Genomic DNA, 9,396 nt, shown 5'->3' with positions numbered 1-9,396 from the left:
CTCTTGATAAGGCATCTCTTTCTCTCCTGACGAGCCTGCAACAACGACAACATCAGTTGCTGCGGTGACAACGGTACTGGTAACAGTAGCGTACTGTTCACCAAACATGGCGATTAGCTTAGTTTTGATAGTTCCAAACATTTCTGGAAACATTTCTCTTATAGCTGTTGATACTGCCGCCTCAATCCGATCGCATATCTCAGCCTCGATTGGTGCTGACCCTTCAGATCTAGAACCCGACCCGTTTGCTCTTGTGATCATCACCATGCCGAAGGAGTAACGAAAAGGGGTTAATAAAAATCAAACTAACTCTAAAGGGATATTAGAATCCTTTCCACCTTAGTAACTTTATGGCTTTTCTTGATTCCTGTATAGATCCTGTGCTTCCGGTAGTACGGGCCCATACTACCTTCAACACCTATCCATACTAGATCCAAGAATTCCTCCAAGGTTTCCAAGTCACTACACTCTGCTATTTGGTAGGCCTTTTCACACACACAATGTTTCAAGCACCTAATTATTTCTTCCTAAGCTTAACACAGATCATGCGTCTCTACCGACAACCTATCTTACGAATATATTCCCTATCAAGCGTATATTAAACTTCCTTGACTATTCTTCTAGGATTCCTTTCCACTTCTCTCTTTTTTTAGCCGAGGAAGAATTTACACTAATATTAATTATTTATCAGATGAATAAGATTACATGCCTTTAAAATCAAACAGTCTGTCGAATTGAAGATCTGACACTACGACAATTATACTCAAACGAGAGTTGTGCAATAGCGCCAAATCTGACAATCTAAAACTATTTAATTTTGGGAGCATGCAACCTAACGTACTTCTCGAATAACTAATTGATATTAATATATGTTCTATGTAGCAAATGACAAGAAAATCCCTAGGCTATAAGGAATCTAATTTATCAGGCATCTCTAACCAGCAATTCCCGAAAAGATCCCTAGCCTACATACTTACATGTATTTCTAACATTTCATATATCAGCAAACATAACCAATATGAATATTTTGGGACACTTTCCTTGCTGAGCTTTGGCTAACTACGCGCATCACCTTCTTTCCTTTTTGTATTATTCTTTTTATGAAAAGTTTTGTTAATTACTCAGATCCTTAGTTTGATTCTGGAATCAGACGATTGTTCATCCAGTTCACTCAAACCAGGGCTCTGATACCAACTTGTTACATCTCGATTTTCAAAGGCAAAATTTTCATTTTTTTTATTTATTAAAATATATCAGAGTGTGATTACATTGTGTGGAAACATGTAGCGAATGCACATGTGTATAGTCGAACCTTGCCCTTCACATTAGTACCTGAAAAAACATTTATAAACAACTGAGAAAGCGCTAGACTTAGTGAGTTCCCCAAGATACCATATATCGTAATACATATACATGCATACAAATATGCCCGACCCAAACTACCTAGTGGGCCCCGTCCTCCCTACCTAATGAACCCCGCCTAACATACATAACTGGCCCCGCCCAAACTACATGGCAGGCCGCGCCCGACATAGAAAACCAGACATAGAGGCCACACATAAATTCTACTGAGACATGTACATTGAAGCTATACTATCGGCTCTATTCTACTAACTCCTATGTCCTAACATACATGGATATATATATATATATATATATATATATATATATATATATATATATATATATATTGGAACACATGATATAGTGAGATAACTCACCTGGATAGTTACTCAGATGATGGACATATATCCCTCTGGCGTAACAGGTAATGCGTCTAACATATATTAACCTAGAACACTATAGCTTATCAGTTCGTATGAAAATCTGATAAAGAAACTAGATCTTTCATTAATCCCAATGAATACCAAGAGTTATATCAATAAATATCATCCAGGCCGGACGGTTGGGAGGCATGACCATTTCGGCGTATAGCCTTTCTGAAATCCAAAAATGAAGCCAACATGACCATTCTAGACACATCTCACATAAGTAGATCAATTAGCATTATGATTGGAATTACTGATAAATCTTATTTATAGGTTCATAAAAACAACTTATGACTATAAATATAAGTTACACTAAAATAACGGGGGTGTAGCTTATCTTACAGAGGTTCTTCCCGACCGAAGTCCGGAAATCGCACTTGCAAGGCTCCTACTGGATGGCTATTACTTAGTTGAATACCTCAGGGGTCGCAGGGCTTCACCAGAACATAGAAATCTAATGAAAATGGGCTAAAAGTGCGGAGAACTCAGAGAGATAAGGTTGTAGGGGTGTGGGGATGAAAGGTTATATAGAAAGGAGTATTTATAAGCAAGAAAAGTCAAAAGCGTGCCACAGCTAGGGTGGTGCGCGTCGCGCCCTAGGGTGGTGTTGGCTCCTATGGGCTTCTGCCACGTGTCGCGATATCGGTGGTCCACATCAGTGCTTCTAGAACCTTGTCATGTATCACATTCCTATGGTGCCATGTGTCACAATCTTATGGAGCCACGTCACCATATCTCGGAAGAAAGGGGCTGCTCCAACCATGCCATGTGGCGCTCTATCATGGTGCCACATCATCGTGTGCGTCGTACACTTCGTGCACGACTTTTCAAATTTTCAAAATGTCGTAACTTCTTCATACCATCTCCATTTTCGACGTTATTTATATCTCCGTAAGGCACTCAATGAGATCTATAACTTTCCTTCAGATCCGAATAGCTAATTATCAGTCTATCAAAAAGTTATGTTTTTCATAAACTTAGGCTGTTGAATTCGATGCGGAAATCATGACTCCTACATACGGACTCTGTCCTCGATGTTCTCTATATCGACGAACACCTATTGATGAGATCATCAACCCTCGTTTGGATTGTTTTGTCTAATAACATACCATTCGAAAATTCAATTTTTGTGTACACACTATTGTGCTGAAACCTTGAAATATCATAACTCCCTCTCACGAAGTCAGATTTGGATGTTCTCTATATGCAAGCTATCGGTTTTATGAGTACTATGAATTTTGTATAGATCACTTAGGCTAAAAAGTTATTTATCAAAATTTCACTTTTTACGATACGCCGAGCCGTGTCGGTTTAATCGCGAAACTTCGAAGAAGCATAACTTCTTCATACGAAGTCAGACTTATGCTTTCTAGATATATATATATATATATATATATATATATATATATATATATATATATATATATATATATATATATATATATATATATATATATATATATATATATTTGGAAATCGTATAGGTGTTTCCTACATGTTTATGATGATTACTTGGGCTAAAGAGTAATATATCTCTACTTCGAATTTCATAAACAATGGTTTATATTGAATCCTACGAAACGGGAAAAAATGGGGTGTTACAATAAGGCCCATATACAATCTGCAGGAACGAGAAACCTAGATCCATCCACAACCTCTTTGATTTCTTGCTAGCATGCAATTTGCAGAAATCCATTCAAAAAGGTGGGTTCGAGATCCATAGGTCGTTTGTTCCGGCGAGGTCAACTGCTCCGATAGTATCTCCTATTGAAGAGAATAAAGAAGACAGTGGAGTTGCTTAGTTGAGGCCTTGAGGGACTGATTTTGATGAAGACAAATCCAAAAGGAGATATGGCGGTGAAGAATGATCCGGATCTTGTTTCAGAGTGGTGGTCCGGCAAGAAAGAGAACAAATCTGATGGTGGTGGCTGAGGTCCATTTTAGGTTTTTTCTTCGATTGATACAATGATGTGTAGGAGAGGAAGAGTTATGTTTGGGTAGGGTGCAATACTAGAAAAACAACCTTTTATGACGCGGAATGTGTGTCGTAAAACGCTCAGACGACGTGCAAATGCTTGTCAAGGAAGGCCCTGTCATAACAAGAGACGACACGCTTTTGCATGTCGTCTATTTACGACGCGCATTTATGACACGTATTTACGACGCGCAGTTATGACACTCAATGTGTATCAAGGAAGGCCCTGTCATAAAGGAAGACGACACGCATTTGCGTGTCATAACCTTACGACGCGTGTGTTTATGACACGCAATGCGTATCAAGGAAGCCTCTATCATAAAGGAAGACGAGACGCATTTTTGCGTGTCATAATTTTAAATGTTTTTATAATTATATATTTTTGATAGATTTACTAATTTTCAAATTAAATAATACATTAAAAGTCTCATAATACAAAATAAAATACCATAAACAATAAAGATAATTCATTGCACTAATATGTCAAAATTCAAATAATCATTCCAATAGTAAGTAAATGTAACACATTGCTAATATTGCACAATATTTATTATAGAAAACAAAACATGTACAACAATAAAAGAAACCCATGACTAAATTCTCCTTTGACAATTTCCTTTCTAAAAGAATAACCTGAATAGATAAATTGCAGTGTTGTCTATAACAGGCTCTGAGATAAAGTTGGTTGCCCGTGAATACCATTCTGGATCTTCTTCCTACTCGAAAGATAAAGATAAATATAAAACAATCTAATCAAGTTTCTAGATAAATATTTGCAAACAAACTCGTGGAATAGATAAATTATTATATCACTATATGAAAAAAGGTATTGGTATACATACTTGAACATGTATTAACTATTTTAACAAATAGAAGCAATTTGGCAAATGTCAACAAACAGTTTGATAAACACCAGATTTAGCAAATAGCATAGATCATATTCCATATAACTAAATAATTACTTCACTTTGGATTTCAATTTTGAAAATTAAAATATCGATTATTTCCGTAAAAATGACAAAAATCTCAAGTAAATGGACTATTTCATTTCAACCTATAATTACCTTACTAAAGAGAACAGTTTGAACCCTTGATGTCAATATTTGATCCTTGTTGAATGGAGTCCTTTCCAGGGGTAAACTTACTATTTATCACAGTTTTTGCATGGTAACTGTCATGAAGCAGACAGAGTATTAGAAAGATAACAATTGTAAAAAGGAAAAAGGACCTGCAAGTGTAGAAGGATGCTTTGATTTCATTGGTATCACCCATCCTTTTGTAATTCACCTTTCAAAACTCTAAAACAAAACAGAAGAATAAACATTAGTTAGTTTGACTCAAAATCGACACCTAAGTTTTATTATTATTATTATTTGGCATAGAATAAAATATGGTTATAGATTATACATTGAGGAGCTTTCCCATATTAGTAAAATCAACAGATACATCATAGATACTAACTATTATCTAGTCACATAATCAGTATCAGTATGTCTGCTATATGCAATGACCAAGAATGGAATAAACAGGGTAAAAATTAAACACACTAATAGAACATAATTAAAACCCAAATAACAAAATGGAAGGTTAAGCCTTTAAATACACTTTTACCATCATTATTGTTTGGATCTACAACAAGCCTAGCATCATTATCAGCCAAGCTAGCAACCTTTTCCTGAAAATTCCTTCAATGCGTATAATCTTGTCCCCTGTTTGAAGTAAATCTCGTAAAGTATGCATGATTGGAAGACCAGCTCCAACAGTGGCTTCATAAAAGTAATGAGTAAATGATTGCCATTGAAGAGCTGTCATCTTCAAATACTGCAATTAATGGAATGGAATGGAATGAGTGATTACATTCCATTGTAGGAATAGAATTTTAATATTGTTACCATATCAAGTGGTAATGACATGAATTCCTTCTCGCAACCAGTCATGGTAGTGATCTGCTACAACAGTACTTGCTGTACAATCTACTATTATTGTATTAGGAATAAAGTGATTCCCATGAACATGTTGAACAAACTTTTCCAAATCAGCTTTTTCCCCTTTCTCCTTATGAACTTCTTTCCATGTAGAAAGGACAACACCCATACATCACCAAAATCAAAAAATTAAAAATTAATATAATGATCAATGAAATTTTCAACAAATGAAACTTACGTGTCACTCAGTAGCATTTTCTTTGATCCAAGGATTCCCATGACACGTAAATCTGTGTTGGATTTTTCCTTCAGCACTGCTGCCTGAAAAAGATGCAAGTTATAAATGTTTGGATTCATAAGCAATTAATAAGAAATGATATGAAATATAAACTATAAAATATACCTGTTCTCTAAGCTGATTAAGTAAAGTGGCACCAATAAGCCCAGGCCCAATAATACCCACAGCTATTGATGTTTTTGAAAGATAGAATCTTGAATGAACTGCTCTTAAGGCTCTTACACAATCTTCCTTTTTTCCAACTACAGTGATGTTGTACTCAGAGCACCCTTGTGCTATAGCTCTCACATTAATATTAGCCTGAATTTCAACATTTAATAAATAAATATCATGTTATATTATAATGTATATGTATGACTTCAATTAAAAAAAAGTGTTACCTTTGCAAGTGCATTGAATAGAGTTGCACTGACACCTGGAGTACTTGCCATTTTCTGGGCAACTGCTGCAAGAATGCTACAGTTTGGAATCACTGCCACCTATCACAAAAATGTAACTAACATTTATTATGTAAAAAGTTGGTGAAAATTGTAGGTGAAAGTTTTTATAAAAAAGTCAACACATGAGAAAGACGTCCAACACTTAAAGCTTGACGAAATCTGGCCTCTAATGCCTTTGCAACTGCTTTCACTTCCTTCTCAGGGACAGCAAAGCAGACAGAATGTTCACTGCTAGCCTGAAATAAAACAATAATAAAAATAAATAAAAAATAAAATAGTAATTTGATGGGTTTGGTTTGGAATTTTCGATTCCATTCCATGGTGTTTTTGGTTGCCATATGGACCGAATTCAATTCCTTCAGATTCCATGTTTGATGAATTTCATTATTTCTAGGGATGGGAGGAAGGGATCCTATTCATTCATCTTTTTCATTAAAAAAGACCAAAATACCTTTTTTATACTTATATAAAAGTAGAGTGAGATAAATACCTGAGAAATCATGATGACATTAGCTCCAACATCTTTTACAGCACCAAAAATGGCACTTGCTGTACCCGAAACACCTGCCATTCCAGTTCTGAAGCAAAAAAAAAAGTAAAAAAAAAATGTAAAAGAAAATGATAAAGTGGACATAAAATGCAAGAAAAACTCACCCCTCAACATTGACAAGGGCTAAATTGTCTATTGTTAAAAAACCCTTTTACATATGTTACCAAATTCTTTTTATCTTCAATTTCATTAACAGGTGATCTTGAAATCTTTGTTCCAGGTGCAGAGAGGTTGAAGATGTTTCTTATAACAATGGGAATGTCATATCTCATCACTGGAATTATAGTTCTTGGATGTAAAACATTTGCCCCAAAATATGACTGCATCATCCAAGTTATAAACAAAATTAAGGGGCCGTTTTGTCCTTTTTTCTCATTAAGTCATGTATGGAAAAACTGATTGAAAGAGTAATGATAGGTAAAGAATTGGTGTCTTAATACATTAAGCCAGATTATGTGCTTAACTCATTTCATTAAGCTCATTAAGTTAAAAAGAAACAACATCTAAGAAGACCCAAAAAGGGTATGATTATAATTTATAAAACAGAAAGAGAAGAATAAGATTACCATTTCCCATGCCTCTTGATAAGACAAGTTATTCAAGATCACAGCCTCACTAACTACAAAAGATGTTGTTTGTTCTTGAGAAAGATTTCAATTTTCAACAGATTTTATTAATCTGAATAAAAAAGTAAAAAGATTCTGACCTTTTCTAGGGTCTGCACTATAGACACCATCAACATCTGTCCAAATGGTGACTGGTCGAATCATTTTTGTATACAAAAATAGTTAGGTTTTTTTATATGAAATTTGTTAAAATTTTGTTTTTTAATTCACAAATGGGATCACATACTTGGAGAATCATTTTTGTAGCTGCCACATACTGATTTCCAGGGCCATAAATCTTCTCGACCTTTGGACACGATGTTGTCCCCCATGTCATTGCAGAAATGGCCTACAAAAGCTTCAAATTAGCACCAAAAACAAAACAATTTTCTCTAAAAGAAAAGTAAATAAATGATGTTGTAGACAATTTTCCAGGGCCATATATCTTCTAAGTGTTGTTGAAGCAGAGTTCCCACTTGTCTGTGGAGGACTTGATTTCTGAGGGTGTCCACATTGTCTATGTTTTTAGGTGTCTCAAACCTCTCCATACCATCTTGAGATTCATTATAAACCATGTTCAAATCAATGCTGTTCAATTTCATCTTTCCAACTCTACCCTCCATGCCATTATTAGCTTCAATAGAAGTGGGAGCTTTGTTATTTGATGAATATGTGATCTGGCAAGCAGCTGGAGTTCCTTTATCCACCATTGAAGGATTCACCTATCAATTCTAATAATTCATAGTGATTCACAATTCATATAACTCCCTGTTAGATGAATAAAACAAAAGTACACAGAGTTAGATGCATTGGAGTATTTCGATTATGATTTCATAATATTTTCACTGAAACTAATCAATTGACATGAGTAAAAAAAAAAAGACAATCTAATTACTAATAGGGAAATATACAAAGCACCTGTTAGTTTTTCAAAATTAACATGATAACATAGCATGTTTATTTCTCATTCATAAAGGAATTACTTCATTATGGTACAAAACTCATTAATAAGTTTAACATAATAGATTTCATACTCCTATACAATCACTGAAATAGAATATGTATTATATTCATTGTGTGTACAGAATACTAGCATCATGTAGAAGAAACAAAAACAAGAAATCGTTATATAAGGAGAAGAGAATGAAACCTGATTGAAGCCTTGAAGTTGCAGGGACGTCAAAATGATGACAGAAAGAAGAAACAATTTTTTGTGTGAGAAGAAACATGAAGAATGTACCTTTTGGGAGTGAACCAAGAAGGAGTATGATCAGATGGGTCTCCTTGACGGGCGGCGCGTAGATCAGTGACGGTGGTGGAGAGGAGAGATGGGTCGGAGAAGGCGGAAGTGTGTGCTTAAATTGACGGCGAGCTTCGACTTTGATTTCGTTCCAGACCCAGTCACATTCGTTTTCTCCGCCATTGACAGCGGTTTGTGGAGACGATGATGACATCGTGGACTACGACGTGGCGTTCCGATCTTGAACCGGTACCTTGACATAGCGGAAGTGTGTGCTTAGGTTTCTAGATGCACTCCAAACTCTTTCCCTCACTTTCCTTTCCCTCACCTCAAGGAATGGGTGGGAAGCTCCCTCATTATTTTTTTATTTTCTTTTTAAAATATATTTCATACATATATTATATTCATTTTGTAAGGAATTAAAAACCATGAATTTTGATATATATATATATATTAATAGGTATATAATTTTATAAATATTAAAAAAGATAAAAAAAAACTGCCCAATAGCACAAGGAGAGAGAGTGCGGCACCCCCTCCCCCCACCTCTTTCCTACGGGTTGCTCCCCTCACCCAAGGGATGGTGTTCCAGTG

The 9,396-nt window shown here is 35.3% G+C and overlaps 1 pseudogene across 1 annotated transcript; it reads right to left on the bottom strand.

Annotated features, from left to right (window-relative positions):
• Window positions 1-4,318: 4,318 nt before the first annotated feature.
• LOC145156593 (bifunctional aspartokinase/homoserine dehydrogenase, chloroplastic-like) lies at window positions 4,319-9,088 on the bottom strand (annotated as a pseudogene). The gene is made up of 14 exons (XR_013736813.1): window positions 8,803-9,088; window positions 7,810-8,330; window positions 7,664-7,714; window positions 7,524-7,576; window positions 7,062-7,277; window positions 6,898-6,985; window positions 6,530-6,643; window positions 6,348-6,446; window positions 6,073-6,267; window positions 5,908-5,990; window positions 5,637-5,810; window positions 5,356-5,565; window positions 4,809-5,042; window positions 4,319-4,460 (listed from the first exon to the last, which is right to left on the bottom strand). The product of XR_013736813.1 is annotated as a bifunctional aspartokinase/homoserine dehydrogenase, chloroplastic-like (transcript).
• Between the last annotated feature and the right edge of the window lie 308 nt (window positions 9,089-9,396).

Source organism: Lactuca virosa, chromosome 2, assembly GCF_052849685.1.
Source record: "Lactuca virosa cultivar CGN04683 chromosome 2, Lactuca_virosa_CGN04683_v6, whole genome shotgun sequence".
NCBI classification, from domain to species: Eukaryota; Viridiplantae; Streptophyta; class Magnoliopsida; order Asterales; family Asteraceae; genus Lactuca; species Lactuca virosa.
The sequence above is the reverse complement of the archived record's forward strand: the minus strand, read 5'-3'. Positions and strand labels throughout refer to the sequence as shown.